Raw genomic sequence first — 25,927 nt, 5'->3', positions numbered from 1 at the left:
GTTAACGCCTCACCCCACTGCCCCCTTAGGGTGTCCTCACCCATGTGATCCTCCCTCAAATAACTACCCCCAGGGTCAGCATCAGGTAGTGGCTGCCGTCCCCTGGCCACATGCGAAGAGGCTACCTCCGGCAAAGAAGTGATGACATCATCCAACTGCAACTCCCTCAGGGTCAGCTGCTTCTCCACGCAATGATTTGGTGGTAGATCTCATTCTTCGGCTGGTGCCTCCCTCTGGAACAGCCTCCCTGCCTCTCTGAAAATTGAGGAGAACCATCTGCGGTTCTGGTACCACCTCAAGACCTTCCTCTTTGCTTCTGCTTTATCTCCTCCTTTCCCCTGCTGAAATCCTGGCTGAAACTGAAAATGCACTGCTCACATGGCTACCCTCTGTTCACGGGCCCACCAGTTGCACACCTGCACTGACCCCCCCTGGCAACCCTTGTGCTCTGGGGCTGTTATGCATCCCTACAGCCCCCTACCAGCACTTGACACCTGATGTCTGCACTTACCCTTGCACCGGGCACCGGCTCTCCGCACTTCTTATTTATTTATTGTTCCTATTTATTGTTTCTAATTATTTACTGTTATCCGATGTACTGCACTTCCCCTACTCACCTCCCCAGCACTTGCACAATCTCAATGTCACCTGGTCTAGTAAGATCGTTGTCTCTGCTATCCCTCTGTTCCCCTCCCTCTCCTCATCGCGCCTTGAAACACTTGTGCATAGGTGCGTTATAAATACCATATCATATCATATCATATCATCGGATTAATCACTTTCCTCAAATGCAAAAACACATAAAAATGACCTACTGCTGTCTAGTAATAACTCCAATCCTGTGAAGATTACGGGTCATTTGCTGAAGTCACTTTTGTGTTCTGTTAAAAAGTCTTCCAACAGTTACCATCTTTTCCAAAGCTTCCTCAGTGTTGCTACTGTACGAGGATTAGCTCATCCAAGTCTTTGCATATAGCATGGTGTGCTCCAACAAGGTCTTTGCTTTAGGTTAGTTGCTGATTTCCAGTTACGTGCAATCCTTTGGAGGCCTGCATGAGGCCTGCACATCTTGCACATAGTCCCAACACGTTGGCCAGGGTCAAAACATCTAAAAATGAATATTTCCTGAAAAATTCCCGAGATTCCTCCACCCATTTTCTTTCAAAGCCAAATCAAACAGCATATATCTGCTACCCCTATATTGTATGTTAATCCTTGTGTCTTAAAACTTTGTGCTAATTTGCTTAGCCTATACTAGGTAAAATATGAACTATGCATGATTAAGCTGAATAATTGGGTTGTTTTTGCAGCCATAGAGATAAAATGAGCAAAAGTGCACGTAGACTCCAAGAGCGTTCTTCTAGTCCGATATGCACACTCTCTTCTTAGTAATACTCCACTCTACCCTTCATTAGGCCCTTGTCAGCCCCTGAGAATGTCATATAAATATGTGAGCTCTTGACCTTGCTGGGTGTTAAAAGGAAGGCCAGTACATGAGGCGGCACACCATTTATGTGTGTAGGTTGCAAAAGCTGCAGCAACCAAGCACTTCCAAACCAGCAACTTTCTCTACTTCCTGAAATGAGAGGAGATTTCACTCCTGACAGATTTGGCTTTCTGTGCATATCCCTTTAACATATCTTGTTTTCCAAAAGACGGGCTTCCAGGCCACTTTTACATATCTATTTCCCCAGGTTATATTGTGATCCCACGTAGCAGGGATATGTAATGGCAGGCCTAGCCTGTCCAAAGTTGCATTGGAAACATGAAGAATGGGGTGATTATTGCTTCTCTCCCAGTCATCCAGAGGGCTTGTCTTTAGGATGCCTAATTTACTTAATAGGATGTATTTCCTAATTTACTTTGAGTTGGTCACTGACCCCCACTCCAGACCTAAGCAGTACGACATCTGTTTGAGGGAAATGGCCTAATTAATGGGCTTCCAGTCACACACCTGCCACCTCAAAGGAGCACACCACTCAGACGCCCGCCTCATCACAGGTGCCCACAAATTCAACTGTATGTCTCCAACACTGCGCATGCTTCACTGCCCCCCCCCCACCCCGCCAGGACAATATTCAAAATTGAATGTTTCACCTACAAAGCAGTCTCAAATGGAATACCAACATGCTTGGATGCTAAACTCTGGAGTCCCTCGCACCTCACATAGCAAAACTATTAATAGGTTTGGCCCAAATCTAACCCACAAAGACAACATTCACAAGCAGTCCTTCTGCTGCGCCCCAACCATCTGGTAGAGGTTTGAATTTCCCTTACCATTGTCCAGTTCAGCGAAACACAAAAAATGTGGCTCTTGCAATAATACCTGTAGGAGGAATAAAATACCCTCTCTCCCTACACCAGCGGTACTGCATTACTGTATAAAATCCCAGTCCCTTACCGGCACTGTTCATTCCACGGCCGCCACACTCCCAATGAGGCCCACTGTCTCTACCCCTCATCACACACTGGCGATTTGCATACTTAGCAAATAAAATATGTGACCATGTTATGCAGTGGTTAACATTACTTGCCTTCAACTATACTTTCAATATTACATTCATTACTCCCGTTCATTCAACAATTTTTGTTTGAATCTAATAATGTTGCAACAGTTGAAAATACAGATACAAATGCAATACTTTTATAATCCTACATGAATTGTTAAAATACAATACTGCACACATTGCACTGAGTAAAGTGTATATTATAAAGTGCACATAACTTGCAGAATAAAGTGCATATATATTCCCTGCCCTATACTAAGGGGTCCTGAAGTGCTACCACACCTCTAAAAATCCAAATGACATATACATTGTTACAAAAAACAATAACAAAAAAGAATACAAATCTCATTCTAAACGTCATAGAACAAACATTTACACCTAATTAGTGCTTTGATGGATATCTAATATCTGATGGTGTTTTACACATTATAGCCAAAAACACATTTATTCCAGAACCCAACAGATTGCCAATTGTTTCTCTATAGGTAGGTATCTACCCACTCAGCCTGCCCTTCATGCACATGTTTCTGTCTGGGTGTTGCTCCAAATGCTTAGACTTTCATCAGGGGCTTCTTTTTCTTGTATAGAAGTTACAGAAAACCTCTGACACAAGTTTGAGTCATTAGGTGTCTGTAAAAATGAACAACACTTGAACTACACTGCTAAAAATTATATCAGTTTAATCTATGTGGAACTTACCCCTATATAATTGAAACCCTCTGTGCCTGACTCTGACAAATGTATGCCTGGTTAAACATCTGCCACACTTGATTGGAAGTTTACACTCAATCATTTACAATAGATAACAAAGTGTATTACACAACTTATTTTATTGTGCGTTTTACAGCACTGAATGTACAGCGGGTAAAGAGATTTTTCAGGTGTGACTAATTTTGAATTCTGGGACTTTTAATTTTTTATTCAGGATGTGGAAAATTAAGCTGACATCATATTACGTTGGCTTAACATGATGCTGTGAGAATGTACTTGTCATGTTGCTTTGCTGTGCAATTTGCATATTTTGCTAGTAAACTCTCTTGGAGAGTTTTATTGCTGGCTTTGACATCCAAAACTTACATATTTGCACAAAGTAGCACATGAAAGGTATGTGGTCAAGTGTCTAAATTGCAGACTGTGTTAAAATCCCTGATTCACTTTTTAGCCAAAGTGTGTGATCCTTTGCAAATAATGTAATCTCCCTCTGACTTAAAAGCATACAGTTGAGTGTTTATAAGTGAATTAGTTCACACCTTTAAACTGGGACATATTTAATGAGTTTAGGGACAACATGGTGAACCCAGCTGCTCCTCTGATAGTTGTCCCCAAGATTGTTATCTACAACTGCAGTATTGTTTCACATTCCCACCCCCAGTCCAACATCACTCGAATTGACAGGCAGATGTATAGTTTTACCAGAAAGTCAGTTTAGAAGAGATTCTAGTAGAGCAGACTAACTGCAGTAGAACCAAAATTAAACATTCTTCCCTGTTGCTGAAAGTTACAAAAAATGTGTTGGCCATCCAGAGTACCGCCCACATGAGAATGAGTGAAACTCTTTGCTATGTCCTGTTGTGCTGTTATTGTATCTTTCATTGCACACCATTTGCCAGTTTCACACTTTATAGGATCTTCAAGATCTGCAAGACCTAGGTTAGGGGCTAATGCAGTAGCATGGGGATGAGAGGCATGATTGGTTTGTCTGGAGCATTTTTCTAAGGTACTTGTTTGCGTGATTGTATGCCTGTCTTTCTAGAAGCTGCTTAAGGAGAATGGGGATTTGTGTTTATGTGTATCTGGGTTGGGTTAGTTTGCCGTTCAGAGAAATTGAGTGCAGTCACGTGCCACCAGATGGTGAATGTTCCATTGTACCATTGTGTAACCTGTGTTGTTTTGTTGGATGAGCCACAGAGTGTGGTTAGTTAAGGTTGGATGAATAATGATTTTTGAAGTGGTTCTTGTTACATTCATTTCTTTTTCATAAAGATGATTCGGGCAAAGGGGCTATAACCAGATGTGCACGTCAGGAAGTCCAAAAGAAAGGGAATATATATGCAAATGAGATGCACTGTAAACAGCTGTGGGTGGTGATGCAAGCAAGGACCCTATGCCCAAAGAGTCCTAAATCACTATAAAATCCACAAAAACACAACCACACTGCGCTCAAAGCTAATTTAACATGAAACTATATTTAAACCCAGGAGAACCGCTGACACGTGTTTCAAACTCACTGTCTTCTTCCAGGTTGTTAGGTTAGTAATGCATCAAAATAGATAACAATAATATCATGACACAACCATTCGTAAACCCCCAATATACATAATACAAAGTACATTAATGGGAAACATGAGATCCATACATCGTGGCCATGTAGGTTGGGTCATATATACATGCATATTATCATAAAACATTCCAGCAAAGTATAATGCAAATTAAGGTATGTGTGACCAACACCCATTAATACATAGAATTCCCCCACGATCCAGTGGTTAGGTGACATCTGAGCCCCATCACTGTGTGGCATGCTCATTCATTAATAATGCACCCGTACCTTTGTGAGAATTACATATGAGTGAAAAATCTACAGGTAACAGTTGCGATTGGTTATCTCTAACCGTGAGAGAATTAATGAATTGCAAGTGCCCGAAGTAAACCTGCACCTGGTAATTAGATGATAGCATACTTGGGACAGTTACTGTTACATTTCTTTCTGCAATAAAGGCCATATATGATTACATGGACACACCATGCAAGAGTGGCAATTCAAGGCTTTTAAAGTGCACTTCAGACAAAAACAGCACACAGAAAATTGAAGCGTTTTGCTTCCAGTTGTTTTTGCCGGGGACCCACCAGGGAGCTCTACACAAAAAGAGGGGTAGACTAATGAAACAAATCACAAGGGAGCAAAGGACCAGAAGAGAGTCACTCACCAGAGCAGCCAAGGAGCAGAAGGGTAACCATTCAGAGAAATGTGTTTTGCCTTAGTTTTAATTCAGTCTAATTTTAATGTTGGCTAAAGAACTGGAAAAGAGCGAGGGAGATGACATGTAAGGAAGGACACACAGTCTAAGGTTGTTGCTTAGTTATTTATCAACCCATTGGGCCTCATTACGACGTTGGCGGTAGCTGTGCCGGTAATTACTGGCACGGCTGCCGCCAGAGTCGTTTTTTTACCGGCACCCGGCAATGTGGATGTACCGGGACATTCCAGCCCCAGCAGACTCCGTACATCCCCATTGCCGGGTGCCGGTAATAATGACTTCCCATTCCCATTTGAGCTCATAGGGCTCAATGGGAATGGGGAGGTCGGATGCACCGGCCCCATTCATGAATGGTGCTGGTGCATTCAACATGCTCTGCTTGCTGGTGCCGGTACGCCAGCCAGGTCAGACCTGGCGGGAGGAAAGACACTTGTGAGCAGAACTTGTTGTTTGCCGGTGTGGTAGTAATGCGCCGGTAGCTTACCGGCGCAGTTACAACCGGACTGGCAATCTTATAATGGGGCTCATTGTCTACCCATGGCCATGTTAAATCCTATTGCCATTCGCCACCCAAAACCCATCCTCCCGAGATGTCTTTGATCTAGCTCTATCAAGCAGCCAATTCAAGCTTTGTCCTGCCAGTGTTATTTCTAAGTACACCACTTTGGTTCAAAGCTCATACAACATCACTTCCTGTGTTGTCATTGGATTGGTGATGTCACTTCCGCTACCCCAGGCAATTGACGTCCATGATTAGAGGCAGTGGTAGTGATTCATTGTTGCAGTTGTAGGTCGCTATCAGAGAGGACACCAAGTTGCGAGCATTGGGTGAGGAAGCAAGAAGCTCAGGTGAGAATGTGAGAGTAGAGGAGAGTGATGTCATTGGAAACCGGGAGAAAGGTGACTTCCATTTCTGAAGTGGAAAGACATCCAATGACAAATTGGAGTGTGACTGTTTGTAATCCATTCTGAGATGGCTGGGTTGAATGAGGGAAATGAGAAAACTATGTGAGTGTCATCAGCAAAAGGTGATACTGTAAGCCAAAGGATGAGATATGTCTTCCTACGGCAATGATATAGAGACTGAAGAGCATATGTCCAAGGACTGATCTTAGGGAGGGTGATGACAGGGAGATGGTTTGAGTCAGAGGTTTGAAGTTCAAAGACATTTATAGGTAGTACGTGATACAGGCAAGAGCGGATTTGAAAAAATTCAAAGTCTTGGAGTGTGAAAAGGAGAGCGGAGTGGTCAAAACTATCAAAAGCAACAGAAAGCTGTAAAATAATGATTGCAGAAGAAAGAATAGAGTGGTGCATATTAGAGAGAACGTTTCAGACCTACAAGAGTGCAGTCTAAGAGGAGTGTTTACTACAGAAGCAAGATGGAAGTGGATTTCCAAGGCAATTATCCTCAAGGTACCTATTGATCCAGTTAAAGACAACCCTGCAAAGGATAATTGAATAAAGGGGAAGGAGAGAAACTGGGTGACAGTTTGGTTTCTTCAATAGGAGTAAAACAGTTGCAGATTTGAAGGAGTCCAGTGGAGAAAATAAGCTTAAAGAGCTCAGAGTGATAGGTGATTGTGATTAGGTCTTTGAACAATTGGGGAGCAAAAGTATCGAATTTTAGAGATTTAGGAGAAAAAGTAATAAGCAAAGCTAATACAGAAAGGGTGGAGTCGAGGTATATTGGTTTGGGAGGTGTGAGCAAAGATGGGATGATAGCTGAAAGTTTGCAGGAGTGATTGTGAAGGGGGGAACATTAGGTTTGTGAAGGAAGAACATTTGTCAGAGTCCAGTGCAGAGGTTAGGGAACCAAGGGCATTTTCGTAAGCTAGGAAGAGGGTAGGTATCTGTAATTTTAGTCAGTATTGTGTTTCACAGACCATATTTGTTTTGAGGGCCTGAATTTCACAGGTGATCCAAGGCTGAGGACGGTTAATGTCCATGTAATTCTTACCTGGTGTCTTGCAGGGATGGATGAGGTCCCAGCTGGCTGTGTGCTGACTATGCCCATACCTCTTCCGGAACAAGCATGTGTGGCGCTTAAGATGTGCTCGCACAGACTTGCTCCAAAAGAGGAGGTTTGCTTGTGGTGATGTAGGATGGTTCCCCCTTGAGTGTTGATCTTTATCTGACCCCAATGCAGATGTGTTCTGAAAGAGATAGAAGGGGGTTTGGACACCATCCAATAGTAGCACTCTCCCCTACACACACCGCGCTCTACAGATTTGTAAGAGCTATGATAACCCACAATGTTGACTCACCCTAAGAACAATTGTGAATTCAAGCAGTGTGCAGATGCAGGTTTTCTTCTAGTTAATTTTCGCTCGATAAGTAAAATATCCAGGCCTGCTGTGATCCTCTCCTGCTTATTGTCCTTTAATGCAGACTTTACTGTCTATTTCTTGCATACAGTAAAACGAAGTGTTGTCAAAATGTGTTTCTTCTTGTAATTCTCCCTTTCTTTCTTGCAGATCTGCAGGTTTATGTCAGGAGACAAACAAAAGCAGCAGATTGCGGACTGATAATAGGTAAGTGTCTTTTGAAGTTGCCGCGTTATGTTCACAGGCAACTGTGTGCACTCTTCTCTGCAAGCATGTTTTATTGTAGGCTCATTGTAGGCTCAGTTATGTTCATTGAGCAAATGAAGACCTGAAAAAAACAAATGTGCGCACCGGGCGCTCCACTCAGTTGTACCTCACTGAGCTAATGTTGTCCAAAACAGCAGGGCTCACTACTGTGCGCTGCCAGTGTGTATCACAATGACTTCAATTACATGTTTTCTTAGCACGCGTCAGCTTAGCAAAGGTTGTGCTCACCTGTACATGCAGAGTTGAAGATCTTAACTTCCCTCACTTGCCGCGAAATTGCAGAAATCAGTGATTGAACTTCTGCCTTCTTCATTCACAGGTTACCGCAGCAGCTTTAGTAGAGACTCCAAGTGCAGACACAGAAGCGTTGAACAAGGTTTCTAATGACAGTAAGCATTAGGCGAGGGTTCAGTGCTTTTGAAAACAACACGAAGCACGGTTGTGACCCAGCGTGTTTTTTTATTGCTCTGGGTCCTCTGAAGACTGCACTCCTGCTTTCTGCTGTTAACGATCAGTCAGTGGCCATTTTGGTGCAATTACTTTTCACAGCCCCAGCCGCTGTTGGAATGGTTTGGAATGGTGCCTATTCAACAAAGTGGTCCATGAATGTGGGGTGATCATGCCTTTCTGCCCTGAATAATGCCATACATTTGCATCCTGATTAGTAATTAAACCCTGAGCTGTCTGAGATGTTGAGTTCTGACTATGGGCCTCATCACGACTTGGGCGTGACCGCCGGCGGCCCTACCGCCGAATTCCCCGGCGCTAATAGCGCCGGATCACGAGTTTGGCGGTAATGTTAATCCCCATTCCCGATTGAGCCCATTCGGGAATGCCCCATTCCCCATTGGGCTCAATGGGGAATTTTCACGCTCTTACCGCCGGCGGATTTCCCGCCGGTGGTAATAGCGTGAATTTTCGGCAGTTTTCCCCCCAGCTCAGAGCTGCCCTGATTTGGCGGACCCTTGAATCCGGCGGTAATAGCCACTGGATTTAAGGGTTACCGCCAAAGTCGTGATGAGGCCCTATGTATCCTGGTCACAGTCATAACAGTGCGAGCAGGATACAGTTGGTCAAATGGAGTCATAATTGCAAAGTGAAAGTCAGAGAAAGCTTGGTAAATGGAAGAGGCATGAATAGGTGGTGGAGGGATTAGTGGGAGTGGTCAGGAAAGAGTTAAGTTCATTGCAGGTGACTGCCGAGGTCTTGGGGAGGTGAAAGACCCCCAGCATGACAATGGGGATGTTAGTAGGAAGTGACTCAAGGATAAGGGTCAGATCAGTGAAGAAGGAGTTTATAGGATAGAGGGTCAATGGAGAGCCAGAACAGTAATACTAGGAAGGGGGAGAAGTTGAATAGTGGCATATTCAATGGAGGAAAAGTTGATGTCAGATGCGGGTAGGGGATCAGTGTAGGCGGCCCTATTGATAATGAACCACACACCACAGATCTTTTCAACAGGTCTGGAAGAATGGGATAAGCATGTTTGTGGAGCTGCTCATGCAGCAGAATCAAACGGGGTATCTGAAAGAACAAAGAAATATCGAGGCTGAAATATCCCAATCACGGGCTAAAAAGATTCACAGATCTTTTATTACTGTACAGTTTGCAAAGCAAAACAGATAGCTATCTGGCTCCCAACACCTCGCAGTGTGTACCAGCCGACAAAGGGAGGTGAGAGAGTACTGAACATCTAAACACTAGTGTATTTATACATTTCCTACAATATTGTCCAGCCTCTCTTCATGTTAATAATTAGTGGTCTGGAGTTTGTGCCTAGTTCACATACAGATTTTACAATATCAATGCGAAGGATTATATAAGGTTGTATTTCCATGAAGACACAATAGTGATGTATATTCTCGGATCCCATGGTAAGCCTTGTTTCAAGTTTCTTCACATTGTAGTTCAGCTAAAGCATACGCTCAAGGTTTGTTCTTCATTATCCCATTGTTTATACAAGGATGAGGCTTGTGAGCGCAGACAACACTTGAATGACAGTTCATATGAAGCACAAGGTCTCTTTGCTCAGTCTAAACAGCCGGCTCTCGGGCAACCTAAAAATTAACAGAACTCAAAGGTCGGAAGGCTTGGCTGCAAGTCGAAAACATAGTCCACCATTTTAGAACGTAGAACACACAAGTGAAAATCAAAATGGTGCATGAATCTTAAAATTGCGGCAAAGTTAACCCAAAAACTTGAACTTTGCAACATGTTTTTCCGTGAAGCGCAAATAGGCTTAGGCCAATATAAATACTAAGGAGGCACTATATAACTACCGTTTAACATATCGATGCTTCTGTGATAACAAGAAGTGAAAGCTGAGGGGCACATCTGATTCGAAGTGGTCAGTGATGTAGGAGGGACTTGTTGCAGGGGGTTTGTGCTTTCCAGAGGCCAGCTATAAGAGTGGTATCAATTTGGAGAGATGAGTAAGAGTTGTGCGGCTGACTAAGGGGATAGATGAGGTTGGCGATCCCGGGAGCATGTGAGATTCTTATTGGAGGGGTGTGGGTGCAGAGCAAAAGAGCAATATGTGGAGGCCAGAGAGTGATGAAGAAGTTACACCAGGTTGAGGCTGAAAGTTCTGACAGAAGGGAAGGAGAAGAGAAAGTAGAAGGTGGAACGAAGAAATGTGAAAATGCATGATGAAGGTTAGAAGAAGTAGGCAAGAGAAGACAGTAAAGAAAGGATGCACCCCAAGATGAAGAGGGGTGTAATTTTAGCTGTGGAGAAGCAGGTGTAGGTTCTGAGTTGGGGTAGAATGGGGCTACATGTAACCACAAGACAGTTAACCTGTCCAATACAGCAATGGTTCTTGGTCCTGTGAGGTCACAAATGGTTCGCTGAGAAAGAAAAGTCAATGCCTCAAAGGTTCTGAATGTATGGATGCTGAAGTCAGGTAAAGGAGGTACTCAGCAAAGTCTGGGCTTGAGTAGGGTTTCTGGCCATAGGCTGTTTCTGGCACAAACATGGCCAGACAGGGATTAGGCCCTTTGATGCTTTTGGACTTTGCTTCCAGACACTTGGGTTGAATGCCCACAGGAGACAGAATAAGGGAGGCAGTGTGTCACGTGTTTCTCTGGGAGCCACTCACAGTGCTCCAGATGACTTCCACACTTACAGGCAGAGTCCTGGTTGTTTTAGGCCAGGGAAATGTGTTCTGCAGGCAGGGCCCTCAGAGGGTGCACATGGACCTCTGGCAGAGCGGATGTGACCAAGCGGCCAAAGAATTGTTGTTTATTTAAAACAAACCTTCAGGCAGTCCCATGTCTCTCTGGGAGCCAATCACATCACTCCAGATGGCTTCCCTACTTGCAGACTGAGTCCTGGGAGTTGTAAGTCCAGGAAGCTTCATTTTGCAGGCAAGACCCTGAGATGTTGCACAATAACTCTGTCACCCTGGACTTTGGTATAACTCATGTATTGGCCAGTCTGGGCTGAATCCTGGAAAATAATGTGTTTGCCAGCTCCATTAATACTATAGTCAAAACCACACTCTGGAGATAAACCAGTGATGTTCAAGTAGATGTAAGATGAATTATGATCTCTTTCCCTGGTTCTCACACGTCCATTGCACCACCTTGTGTGCTCCATGGACATGAATATGACAGTTCAGCAGATTAAACAAAAGATTACACAGAAGGGTTTGTATGAACTTAACTGGGTCCTCTCCCACTAGCAGGCATGAAAAAGGGGAGGTTGATACTGCTGCTGCTGGCTGAATCCATGTTGTGATGCCACAGCCCGTTCACCTTCTTTCTTAGCACACGCACTAATTTGTCTACATTTTAGCCATCCTTGCTCCCCCTGGCTTCATAGGTGGACCGTTTCTCACCTAACATCTAGCGTCTCACATTAGTAACTGACATGTGCGGTTTTAGCACCCTTACTTCATTCAACAGGGCTTCACATGTATTTTCAGATGGAGTTGGGGGGAGTTGGAGGAGAGTCAGAATTTGTCAGTTTGGTTGAGTCTCCCATGGCACTGAGAATATATTGAAATACTGTGTTTTTTATGTTAGCCATAGTGTTGATAAGGGATAAAGCAAGTGATGATCAGTGAAATAATTGAAGCAAAACAACACCTCCTTGATGCAGTCAGCATGAGACCTACTTAGCACATACATCTTAGACACACTGAGAGATACATGTTCCCCACATGTGCATGTAATGCAATATGTTCCATTGTAAGTGGTTGAGGCAACCTTAATTGCATACATGAGTGTAGATCAACAGCTAGATATTATTCTCAATTATTAAGATTCCGCCACTGAGCTATAGAAACACATTGTTGCCTTTCCAGTAAATGCCACTAAGCAACTTCACCCTTTTTTCATTGAATTAAAATGTGGTCCCTTTGGACGTTGACTTAGCCATGCCCCCAAAGAAATAGAGACTTCTGAGGCCAGCACCCTTTCCATTGTGGTTTGGAACACACAGTGCAGACTAATCTTGCAAGCTCTGAATATAGCAATACTAATTTCAAAATTACATGAACAAGTGTGCATACAATGGTACCATTCTGGCTCCCATCGAAGTACCACTGCATTGCACATAGTATGCTTATTTGTATCTGAAAAAAGATGTGGTGAGAGGCAACATACAGTAACAATAAAATAAAAGTCGTATTAGCCTTAACTTAATCAGATTGTAATATGCAGCCTTGGCATTTGAGTATGTTCAAGCCACACTTTTATTGTCAGCCTAATTCAATCGAAAGTTTGTGGTATTTTGAATTTTGATGATTTTAAACACTTTAGATTTAGTTTAATGGTAGTAGGTTTTTATGTAACCAAATATGATGACCAGTTTTGGATACTTATCCTCTCAACGTGTCATAATGGTATACATGTTATGGGCCGAATTTTGTATTATATGAATGTAAATCTGATTCTGTGATTGTAATGTTTTAAATGTTAAGGGAGAAATCAGAATAAATAAATAAAGAAGAATCCACAGCCTCCATGCCAATAATATGTGGAATTGTTGTATACATATCTTTGACGTACTAAGACAATAGAAGTAAAGTATCTTCAATGTGCTGAAAGTGTTGCAAGAGTTAATATGGTGTGTAGAATCATGTAAGTATGCACAGTGTTTAGAATCATTGGGCCTTATTACAAGTTTGGCAGTAGCCTTTCTGGTAAAACCAGCAGGCTGCCGCTAAACTTGTGATTTTTTCCGGCCCCTGGCAATGGGGAAATAAAGGGCCATTACAACCCTGGCGGACCCTGTATTTCCCCATTACCAGGGGCTGGAAACTTTTACTCCCCATTCCCATTTGAGCCCCATAGGGCTCAATGGGAATTTGGAGGCCGGATGCACCGGCACCATTCAGAATGGTGCCAGTGCATTTGACATTCTCTGCTCGCGGGTGCCGGTATGCCCGCCAGGTGCGATCTGGCGGGTGAAAAGGCACCCGCGAGCAGAACATGTAGTTTGCCGGTCGGGTAACTACTCTACCGGCAAGCTTACCGGTACCGTAGTTACCGGACCAGCAAACTTGTAATGAGGCCCAATGGCTGCAAGTAAGTGTCTATGTAAAACCCAATGGTTGCTGTAGGTTGTTAGTGCCTGCAATTATAGGTATATCCATGGGTTGGATCTTTATGAATCTTGAGATTGTTTTGAAAAAAGGTATTAGAGGACACTGTACCAGTAAAGCATCTGTCAAGAGAGTATTCAGCAATTCCTATACTTCGGTGATTCTTCGGTGATGGGATTGAGTTGAGGCAAGCATTTGTTGTGATATTTATCAGAGTCCATGATCATTAGTGCTCTGACCTTTTCGTTAAAGAATCATTTTGTGATCATGCTCTAACTGTATCCAATACACTGGTAGTGAAATTGGCATATTTTAAGGCTTACAATTAATACATTCTAAATTCTTAATGCGTTTGTTGGTAAAAGCAAAAGCTCTGCACTGCATTTCAGAACTGTGAATGAAAAGGGCTCTTCGGTCTCATTTAAAAGTAGTTTTATCCAAGATATACTGGTGCATCAAAATGTGGATAGGTGTGAAAAAAAGATCTTACGTTGCATTTTCATTATACTTTTATTTTTAAAGAGCCTTAAAATAAAATAATGCGTATCCTGTGTGTCGTGTGTCGGGGCGTACAATAGTCCTAATGATAATGTGTGTTTCACAAAATATGTTAAATGTGGTTTGCGAATAATTTGTATTACTAATGTGTGTTTGTACCCTGATTCTGACTCCTGGCTTGTTTGTTTCTGGAAGATCCCTTATGCCTCCTTGTAGATCAAAACAAAATAGTGATGGCTGGAAGATCTAGAATTAATATTAATCTCATGCATTGCTCTGGGGCTTCCAGCCCATCGTTCCTTGCCTGCCAAGAAACTACAGAAAGGGGAAAGACAATATGCAGATCAGGATTGGCCCCGCCCGAAAAGGGGAAGTCCAGCTCAAACTGCTTGGTCGCATTCTTTCTGCATGAGACCACAAGCAACCCCAGATATGTTTCAGCCTCACTGGTCTGTAGTATCTACCTAAATTAATCATTTGCAGGTTTAAATCAATCTCTTTTCAAAGCTTGTGCTCAAGTTGTGTAATAAATTGGTCCTGAGTTTATTTATATTGTGGATAACATTCTCTATCAGTGTATTTAATTAGGTCCAGGATATGTGATGCTTCTTCAGTGCCAAAACCTAAAGTTGCAGCATGATTTGCCGTACTTTTTCAATATTGTTGCATGACATAGTATGTGATGGTGCTGCGGTGCAGCAGAGCCGCTGTGCCAGTGCAGGTTTCAGTTTCATGCACAGTTGAATCTGGAAATGACTTCAAGAGTAATTATGTAACATATCATCACCCATTCGTGCCCTGGTGAGAGCGTTTGTGGCCTAAAGGGAGGTGATACGGTTCTATGTCCCTACACCACTAGTATTTTTTCGAAGAGTGCTTTGCTGATAGTTTTTTGCTATATAAAATCACCAAAAATGTGTTATGTTTTATTTTTGGTGGGTTACCCGTCTAAATCCCCCTCTCCTAATATATACTCTCTATTTCCCATACCACTTACATCCCCTTTACCACCCACCCACCCATATTTTTCTATGAGTTTTTCAGCAGAAAACTCATCGAAAAAACACTGTCGATGTATCAACGTTGTAGCAGTGATACACTCCCCCCAGGGAATTAAAGGAGGCCACCATCTTGCCTATTGTCTTGCTTGCTGAAGTGAAGACGTTCAGGCTGCCATGAATACACATTACTCTCACATAGTTGGTCTAGGATCATAGGGTTAACACTTGTATGATATCAAATTGGTGTGACTTTAATAACTGTGTGCTCTTTCAGTCACTATACTTAATCAGTAAAGTTTATTCTTAGAATTTACCCTGCCACCAGATGAATAAGGCAACATTTATTTAAGTTTGGGTGAGAGATAAAAAAGTTAAAACGTCACCTCTTGCCGCGCTACAGCCACGCTAATGTACATGTGACCTTTTAGCCTGCCATGTGGCTCTGAAGGCCAGGTGCCGCCATTGTCAGGAAACTACAGCAGCAAATGCAGAGGTATGAACTATGCTTTTGGCACAGAACTTTATGAGACAACTAATCACATATATTTTTTAATTTCATGTCAATTTAAAAAAGCCAGGGTTTTCACTCCCTCGCAAAAGGAATCCTGTCACATCACTAAATGAAGAAACTGGAATTATGCAAACAATGTGTACAGTTATTAGTTACAAGTTCCTTATATCAATATAACATGATATTGTTTGTGCTGATTTTCCCTCACAATAAAACACTTTCCTTTTTTAGTTACATAACTCCATGTGGCAATAGCCTAATAGACGTCAGGAGGGGGGTCAATATCATATTCGATAATGACCCTTTGCCAGTTTATAGTCCTCACCTTCTCCACAGACAATAGTTTGGGACAGATGGCTGTCATGTGATAATGACACCCAACGTGTTCAATAAGGCTTAATTATAAGGACTTCTCCCAACAGTCCAAAGTTTCAACGTTGTCTCTCGCTCCTTGTTTTAAAGAGAACATTCTACAATTAATTGGTTGCAATATTCCAATACCAATAACGTCCTAATGTCTCCTCTCTCCTCAGGTGATTTTTGGGAAGTCCCCTAGCCCTCGTTAATCGCCCTTACTTTGCTCGGGCCTTTAACTTGGTAATCTTGGAATGCTGCATTATTCTTTAAGTATAATGACTGACCTTGGCTCCAACAGGGTACTGTGGGTATTGCAAATGGTAGGATTTAGAATATTAAGTCAGAAAAACATGCATATGTTTTTCACACTAGCTAAGGTTGTTCTGCCTTAGTCCTACTGCACAGGAATCAGAACATTCCAAACCAATGACATCAAGAAATTTGGCAGGGACTTGACCGAGATGTGAATGCTGGCAAGTGTACAATGGCCCAAGTAAGGATTCCTGAGTTTACTGCAACAGATTCATATATTTAATAGCAATTTAATACCAAACTAAGACAATCACATACGAGCTACTTTGAAAGAAAGCTACTTCCGAATAAAATATATATTTTTAAGCTGCAATCATTAAGTGATTCCAACTATCAGAGACAACTGTGTGCAATAAAAAATCCTTGCTTCCTTAATAATTCTGGGGAAAAGATTAATACCATGGGTCCAGAAGCACATATTTTGAAATTCCTTTCTGATGGAAGCAAAAAGAAAATTATTGGTTTGCGGTTGTGGAAACAGAGGTGGGTTTTGTAAGAAAGCCATGTAGCCGCCAGAGACACAAAGGACATTTTTTCAAATTTTTCAGTATCCTGTCACCATTTTCCAAAATGAAGTGAAATGTCAAATCGGTAGACGGTGGAAATGCCTTAAAAAAATAACACACCAAAAGAGCAGCTGATGTTTTACAGACATTCTAGCACCTTATGGAAGGCTGAGCTCATAACCAATTGGTCTGCTTCTCATTTAAAACCGACATCTGCATTGGAGAACAGTGGTGCAAACCCATTGAAGTATTACAGTGGTAACACAAGACCCAGCCTTAAACTGCAAAGACCATATACGAGTATCCTGCAACCACAGAAGCCATGGAATCATTTTCAGCATTATAATAACCTGCAGATATTTGATCATGAACCATAGCTGTGTTACAAAGAAGCCACTGTCAAATTGAAGACGACACACTCCAAAACATGTGTGCATTTAACAGGTGTCTGAATTTAGTACAGAAACACATGCTCTGTATTTCCATTTTCTATAGGTGTTTAATAATGCGCTAGGTTGCAATCAATCACTTATAAGCAAGGGGCAGGCGGGGGATGCAAGGACAGACATATTCATAGCTGGGACCAGTGACCGTGGCAATAAAGACAACAGTAAGGGGGAAAGGACAGAAAAGATACCATGGAACGTGCACAACTAACCTGAAATTGGCCTAAAAAACAGGACCAAGAATAGGTGTCATATAGTGAATATGAGGGTTCAAGGGCCGAAGAAAAGGGCTATCAGGTTACCCTCTTAAGGTGTCAAGCTGACAGTTAAGATTACCTGTTCACATCAATAAATGGCAGAGTGAAAGGGTTACATGTGATTTTATCGAATTAAAAAATAACGAACACCTTTTTTACTAAACATTTTTACCGAACAAAATAGTGATTTTTAAATCTTTTAATTGGGGGGCCCCAAGCCCACCGTTTCCCTTCCTTTAAAATCCCAACCCAAGCCCCCTCCCACCCGTTTGAACCCCTTACCCCATCCCCCATTTTTATATATATTTAAAAAAAAATATTATTTTTTTTAGCAAAAATGTTTAGGGAAAAATGTTACTTGTTATTTTTAATTTGGTAAAATCACTGCACACCGTGTGAGAGCTGGCGTCAAAGGCCAGGAACATATGTTATGTAACATTATTTGTAATATTGTAAACACTTTGGGAGATGGTGACAGCAGTCAATAAATAACAAAAATATACCAAAATATAACATAGTGCATTTTGTCATAGGTGACAGGGAGAGCCACTACACTCAATGCACAGAGTTGCAGGTTTACTTTACTCAGTCAGAAGTACCAAACCCACATATTGTATAACTCATTTTCAAGTGGTGTGTGAGTTGATTCAGTTTTTTGTGCCCATTTATCGCGTTTAACCTATCTCCAACAACCTCCACACTCCTGTCACACTCTCCTTCTCTAATCTCTCCGACGTCCGCCTTCACCTCCTGTCCTCACCAAACTAACCCTCACTCAAACATTCACACACACACACACACACACACACACACACACACACACACACACACACACACACACACACACACCTTCTTAAATACCACAACACCTCTCCAGAATGGTCACTTACCCTATCCAATCACTTACTTTACCTCCATGGGGTGTGAATGAGGACGGGCATAGGGGCTTCAAAAGGGCTCTTAAGCCCCACTCCCTTATCCATTCGAACTGGCTGCATTCTAATCTGAAGCGTATGGCAGCTCTCTGGTGTTGGGGGTTGCTGGCGCCCCCCTGCGCATCGCCGCAAGCCCCCCGTTTATTTATGTTGCACGCAGCGGCGTGCAACGTCACGTCGCCGCGTGCGCGCCCAGTCATCGGGCAGCGCCACACTCCTCCTTTTTCCAGGAGAACAATAACAATGCTAATACTAGACACTGCTGTTAGGCGGAAACCTGTGCAGTTCCCTCTGGGACGACTGCAAAAGATTTAGGACTACAGGTGTTTGGCAGTAAACCCACTTGGTAGCAGTCTGTACCACACAGATTCACTTGGTAGCTGTGGCTGAGCAGTCAGACTTCCCTCAAGAAGAGTTAAGCAGTATGTGGAGTATACAATATAGGGCAATTCTTCACAGTAAGACAAGCAAACACGCAGCGAGGCTCAGTGTAAAGATATTAAGGTATTTATTTATAACGGAACATCTATGGAAAACACTATGGCACTATCACGGCAAACACTTCAATCACAATTACTGTACGAAGAAGAAACGATCAATCCCTCTAACAATATTTCGACAAGTCTAGGTTCTACCAGCATCACTTATTTACAGACAGCGGTGTATGCCTCATCCTAGATGGCACTCTAATATTAGTTAGGACGGGAGAGAAAAATAAGCAGGTTACGAAATCAACACAGTTCAATACTTCACGGGAAAAATGCAAGGCAAGAAGGCAAGAACCACAATAGATCATAAAGTTCAGAGGCCAGGCCCACTCGGAGAGAGACAAGGCGATATGTCCCAAAAAGTCTCTTAGTGGAAATGCGTTCGAGTCTTTGTAGCAAATCATTATTGGCAGATTGAACCAGTTCAGAACAATACGTGAGAAAGCTTGTAGGCGACCCAACGGAAAGGAGAGGATTAAGACACCTCACTCGAACCGATCGAAAGGGAAGTCAGGCGGACACGGTACCTTGTTTGTGGAGAGACAGCTCCGGCGGGGCAGTTGTTCCTGGTGGTGGATGCTTGTCAGGTCTTTGCCAAGAGGAGAGATGATCTCATCGTCGAAGAAAAGTGAAGTCCGGTGCACCACCAGGGAAGAGACCAGCCGCGGAGTGCTCCGTCGCAAGGCACCACCTTTTGGCTGCGGTACAGGGGTAGTGGCTATCCGGTTGCCGAGGTGCTCTGCACGGGCAATTCGACCACTGCGTCCTGAGGCGAAGAAAAAGCAAAGGGGACTGTTTGTTCCCACCAGTCAGGGGAAGAGACTCTCCGGCAGGGAGATCTCCTCTGTCGTCGGGAAGTGGTGAGTCGGTTCCGCAGGGCTCCACCGGGAGTGTCGTTGTGCAGGTCGGCTCAGCGTTACCCTCATCGGATTCTTAGGTCCTGTGGCGACTTCTGAAGATCCAGTCCCAAAAGCCCTGCTTTTATGCAGAAAAACCCCCATTCATTCAGCCTAGCTGTCAATCAACACACGCTAAGTGGTGAGCGGGGAGGCTCACCACTTGGGCCAATCACAACAGAGTGCGACCGGAGTTGGCAAGGCAACTCGGTCCAGGGTGCCTAAACCCCCTCCCACATCCCTGTGGTAACCCAGACAGAATGGTACCACTTTGGAGGGTCTCTGTACAGAGGCCCGCCAAAAGTGGAACAAAGGGCTCAACCTTTGGTTTAGGAATCACAGAGACGAACACAGATGCCATTTTAAAAACCGAGTTCTGGCAGAAAATACCATCCGACAAACTTATTTAAGATAAGTAGACCGGTGGTATGTTAGAGATTAACGAGGAAAAGTATCAATCTCCAACAATGGGAAGAATCCCATAGGGTTATGTTCGGGGTCGAACATAACAAGTAGTTTCCACTGCCACCAGCCAAAACTCGACAAGGGGGGAAGGGACAGTGCCCCCTCGAATAACATATCCAGGAGTAATCGAATTACCCCTACTAGTATGTCCACAATAGGATGGTTGGTACTAGTTCTGTTAGTAAATTTAGGTCTAGTAAAGCCAATGGTGACTTTACATGCCCGGGGAGACAGTAGTCAGTCCCCGGGTATGGAGTCTATGATGGAGGTCCGCTAGGACGCCCCAGTGGTACGGCACGTAGGGTACGGTGTAACACACATAGAAAAACATATGAGACCCTATGGAGTAAAAGACCCCATAGCCCATAGAACACATTGACATTCAAAGGAATTACACACATTCATGTCCAAGAGTGGGAGAAAAAGAGTCTCACTCTTGGCAGGATGGAAAAACCAAACTCCAGAAATACAGCAAAGCTGCTGGGGGACTCACATACATCCTAGAGAGACCATCAGCATTTTGGTGGTGACATCCTGACCTGTGCTCAATGGTGAAATCAAACCCTTGCAGGCAGATCGACCATCTCAATAGTTTTGGGTTTTCCCCTTTCATTTGCATTAACCATCTCAAGGGTTGGTGGTCAGTCTGAATGACAAAAGTAGAACCATACAACTACGGCCTAAACTTCTTCAGAGCCCACACGATAGCAAAGCACTCTCTTTCGATTGTTGCCCACCTTGTTTCAGGTTCCTTCAGCTTGCGGCTGATGAAGCAAACGGGGTACTCCCTACCTTTCCCATCCAGTTGACTGAGTACGGCACCTATTCCTATTTTTGAAGCATCTGTCTGCACAATGAAGTGTTGGCGGTAATCAGGAGCTCTGAGTACTGGGGCTTGGCAAAGAGCCTTTTTCAGGTTTTCAAAAGCCTGATTGCACTCCTCGTTCCATTTAACCTTTTTAGGAAATTTGGGCGAGGAGATGACATTCAGTGGAGAAGCTATGATCCCATAGTTCTCTATGAAATTCCTGTAATACCCAGTAAGGCCTAGGAAGGCTCTCACTTGGGTTTGAGTAGTAGGTGTTGTCCAATTTTGCACAGCTTCAATGTTACTGAGCAAAGGCCTCATTTCTCCACCTCCTACCTCATGTCCAAGATAGACTACCTTACTCTGTCCAATTTGGCATTTACTCGCCTTTATGGTCAGATTGGCTCGTCCAAGAGCCTGCAAAACATCTCTCAGGTAGGTTACATGTTCTTCCCAGGAATTGCTGAACACTGCGATGTCATCCAAGTATGCCATGCAGAAGTCCTCCATCCCATTCAGAACCTGGTTTACCATCCATTGAAACGTAGCAGGTGCATTCTTCAATCCGAAAGGCATTACCTTAAACTGGCCAACGGGGGTAGAAAATGCAGTTTTCTCCTTGGCATGGTCTGTCAGGGCTATTTGCCAATAGCCTGACGTCAAGTCAAATGTGCTGAGGAACTTGGCGGCGCCAAGTTTATCCACCAACTCATCTGTTCTTGGCAAAGGGTGGGCATCAGTCTTGGTGACTGCATTAAGAGCTCTATAATCCACGCAGAATCTAAGCTCTTTAGATCCGGCCTTTGGTACTAACACAACTGGGCTAGACCATGGACTAGTAGAGGGCTCTATTACCCCGAGATCAAGCATCTTGCTGACCTCACCTTTGATGTGGGTTCGTACGTTTTCTGACATTCTGTATCCTCTGCTTTTGACTGGCAGACAGTCACCAGTGAGTATGTCATGCCGGCCCCAAGGGGTCAAGCCTGGCGAAAGCGAGAACAGAGAGGCAAACTGATTCAACATGGATTTGCACTCTTCTTGTTGCTCGGGTGTCAGATTGGAGAAGAGATTTACTCCTTCAATTTTTTCGTCTAAAGGTAAGCCTCTGAGGAGATCCGGAAGAGCTTCACTCTCTTCTTCTTCCTCGGATGATGCTAGAAGCAACGCTCCTACATCGGGTCTTGAGACATACGCTTTGAGTCGGTTGGTGTGGAAGACTGTCGGAGCCTCCTTGGGATTGCCCAAGTCCACCAGATAGTTGACCTCTCCGAGTTTACCCACAACTCTGAAGGGTCCCATCCACTTATCTTGCAAGGCCCTCTGCCTTGTTGGGATCATAACGAGATCGATCTGGTCTTGAACAAGCTCAACCATGTTAGCCTTTTGATCGTGCCAGTGCTTGACCAATGCTTGTCCAGCTTTCAAGTTATCGCTTGCTTCCGTCCTCATGTGCAACATTCTCCTCCGGAGACCTATCACATAGTCAGTCACTCTGACTGGCTTCTGGGAAGGAGCACTCTCCAACCCCTCCTTAATCAGGGCCAATGGACCTCTGACGGGATGACCATAGAGTAGTTCGAAGGGAGAGTAACCTACTCCCTCCTGAGGGACTTCTCTATAAGCAAAGAGAAGGCATGGCAGTAGAAGGTCCCACTTACACTTAAGGGGTTCTTCTAAAGCACCTATCATGCTCTTCATGGTTCGGTTGAACCGTTCTACCAACCCAATGGTTTGTGGGTGGTAAGCTGTTGAGAACTTGTAAGTAACTCCACAGGTTTTCCACATGGCTTTTATGTAGTGGGACATAAAGTTTGACCCCCTGTCAGAGATTACTTCCTTAGGAAACCCGACCCTAGTAAAAATACCAAGGAGGGCCTTAGCCACAGCCGGGGCTGTAACAGTCCTCATAGGAATTGCCTCAGGATACCTAGTAGCATGGTCTACTATAACAAGTATAAACCTGTTGCCTGAGGAGGTTGGAGGATCAAGGGGACCAACAATGTCAATCCCTACTCTCTCAAACGGGACTCCCACAACTGGGAGAGGCACTAAAGGTGCCACATTCTTGGAGCCAACCTTACCAGAGGTCTGGCAGGTGTGGCAGCTCCTGCAGTGTTTTTCTACTTCGGCCCCCATCTTCGGCGAATAGAAGTAGAGGGAGAGCCTTTCCTTAGTCTTCTTGAAACTCAAGTGACCAGCCAAAGGAATCTCGTGGGCTAACTGCAAGAACTGTGGTCTGTTCTCTTGGGGTACTACAAGTCGTTTGTAGTCTCCAGGTGCAGACTCGGTCGGTTCACTGTAGAAGAGGCCATCTTCCCAGTGCAACCTGTATTTCCCAGGCTCTTGCCCTTCAGCTTGAGCTTCTGCCTGGTGGCGAAGACCTTCCAGAGTTGGACATTCTCTCTGTCCCTTACTGAAGTCTGCCCTGCTGGGTCCACCTTCTGCCAGTAAAGACTGCAGCTCAGGATGGTCAACAGGATCCAGATCTCCAATGAGTTCCTGGCCTTCCATTAGCTCTTCTTCAGAGTCTAATTCTACCACACAGGGTTGTACCTCCCTCTCAGCCTCAGCCGGAGGTGGAGTTACGGGTGTAACTTTGGACAACCGCGGGGAAGTCCGTGTTGGCTGCACTGAAATGCTGGCTGCTGGTTTCGGGATATAAGTCTTAGGTTTCCCTTTCGCTTCTGATTTCTTGGAGACAGCTGCCGACAATTCCAGTGGAGCAGGAGTGATCTCTTTCTTCATCATCTCCTGGAGAGTACCGCGCCTGGTCCTCTCTCTTGCGGGTCTGGTTAGCTCCTGTAACCATTTACTAGGAGGTCTGGGAGTATGCGATACAACTCGAGAGTTTTCAAATCGTTACCCAACAGTACGCTTCCTGGTACCTCACTTTGTATGCTGACAGGGGTCTTCACAGTCATGTCGTTACACTGGATGAGAACTGGTAATTGGGGAAGCATCTGCACAGGCCCTCCAGCTAACTTGGTGAGGCGTTTGGGTGCCTTAGCAACATCCTCAGCCTGAAAAAACGATTTATCCACCACAGTTATGCTGGCCACAGTGTCCCTAATGGCAGGAGTCTCCTGGCCATTCACCTGGACACTGTCCTTATAATACTCTTTAGTATTATCGGGGATAGAATTATAGACATCTAAATTCTGTTGTTCCCACAACCCCAGAGATACTAAAGAAACGCTGGCTGAGACTCCAATGGGTTCGTCAGCTAGCAGTAGAAAGTTTCCACTTGCCATTTGGACTTCCTCCTCTGGAGCGAAGGCTAAGGAGACAAGCTGGACCCCTGAAGGTTTACCCTTACATCTGGGATCTCCTTTCACGTGGTCAGTCGAGCCACAAACAAAGCATTTACCAAATGCTTTTTGGAATGGTGGCTTGTTCTGACCTCCGTCCGGTTTGGCACCAGAAGACACACTATGCTGCTGTGGTTTTCCCGGTGGCTTACCCTTCTGGTTTTGCTTGGGGCCCTCTTTGGAATTTGAGTAATTCGAATTCTCTTTTGAGTCTTTTTTAGGCTGTTTTCCCTCATCCTTTTTCTGAGTTGCCCCAGAATCCTTATGAGTAGCCCTGTTGGCAACCCACAAGTCAGAAGCCTTAGCTAGCTTCCGGGAATCCAATTCCTTCGAATCAGCCAAGTGCTGTCTGAGCTCAGGAGAACAGGCATCATAAATAGACTCCAACATAAAAAGATTCTTCATACCTTCATAAGTGTTCACTTTGTAACCCTTAATCCATCCCTCTAAGTTTTTCAACCCTTCACTCACCCAGGTAGCCCAAGGGGTACCATCATGCTTTTTGAGGGATCTAAACCTCTTAAGATACTGGGAAGGGGTCTTCCCGAATCTAGCTATCAAAGCTAGTTTCACACTTTCGTAATCCGTCTTATCCGCCTCCCCCAACTTCATTACCACATCAGTCGCAACAGGAGGGAGCCTAGAAAACTACCAGGGAAGCAAATCATTCCCGGTGATGTCCTGGAGCCCATGATTGTACTCAAACAGTTTTAACCAATCCAACACATCCAATCTCGGTTCATACATACCCACTAATTCCTTCGGCATCCGGGGTCTTTTGGGACTGGAGCTCCTAGAGGAACCAGCGGAGAGAGAAGCATTTTCTATAGACAACTTTTTCATCTCTAACTCGTGTTTAAGTTCTATTTCCCTGAGTCTTAACTCAGCTTGCTTCTGCTCAGCCTGGGCATTCATCCGTCTGAACTCGAGCTCTTGGTTTCGTTCAGATTGAGCCAAGAACCGTTTGTATTCTAATTCGAGCTTCATATTTTCAAGTTCAAAATAAGCATGTGGGACCTGGTATGGGCCCTGTAGGCACAGCTGGTAAGGCAGGTAGAGGAGCAGGGGAGACAGTTTTGTTAGCCTCTCCGTCCTCGTCAGCCTCTTCATCGCTATCCTCAGAATTACGATTTAGATCAACACCATCACTGTTATCTACAGTTGCTGGAGAACTTGGTTCCTCTGAACCAGTACCCAGACTTTGGTTCGCCAGCAATCTCTCTATTAGTTCTAACTTCTTGCCTCTTACAGAAAGATTCTCTTGCCCTCAGAGAGCTCGCAAACTCTCAGTATTTTCACCTGACAAGGATTCTTGACTGTAAGTTTCCATCGTAGACATGTTTTTGAAAGTTGCTTTTTAGTGCTAAGCTTTGTGGTTAGTTATCCTAAAGTGTTGAAAAGCACTCTAAACTGTATACTCGATACAAATCCCACCGCTGTACACCAGTGTTAGGCGGAAACCTGTGCAGTTCCCTCTGGGACCACTGCAAAAGATTTAGGACTACAGGT

The sequence above is a fragment of the Ambystoma mexicanum genome, chromosome 2q (assembly GCF_040938575.1).
Source record: "Ambystoma mexicanum isolate Mex_15411 chromosome 2q, UKY_AmexF1_1, whole genome shotgun sequence".
NCBI classification, from domain to species: domain Eukaryota; kingdom Metazoa; phylum Chordata; class Amphibia; order Caudata; family Ambystomatidae; genus Ambystoma; species Ambystoma mexicanum.
The sequence above is the reverse complement of the archived record's forward strand: the minus strand, read 5'-3'. Positions refer to the sequence as shown.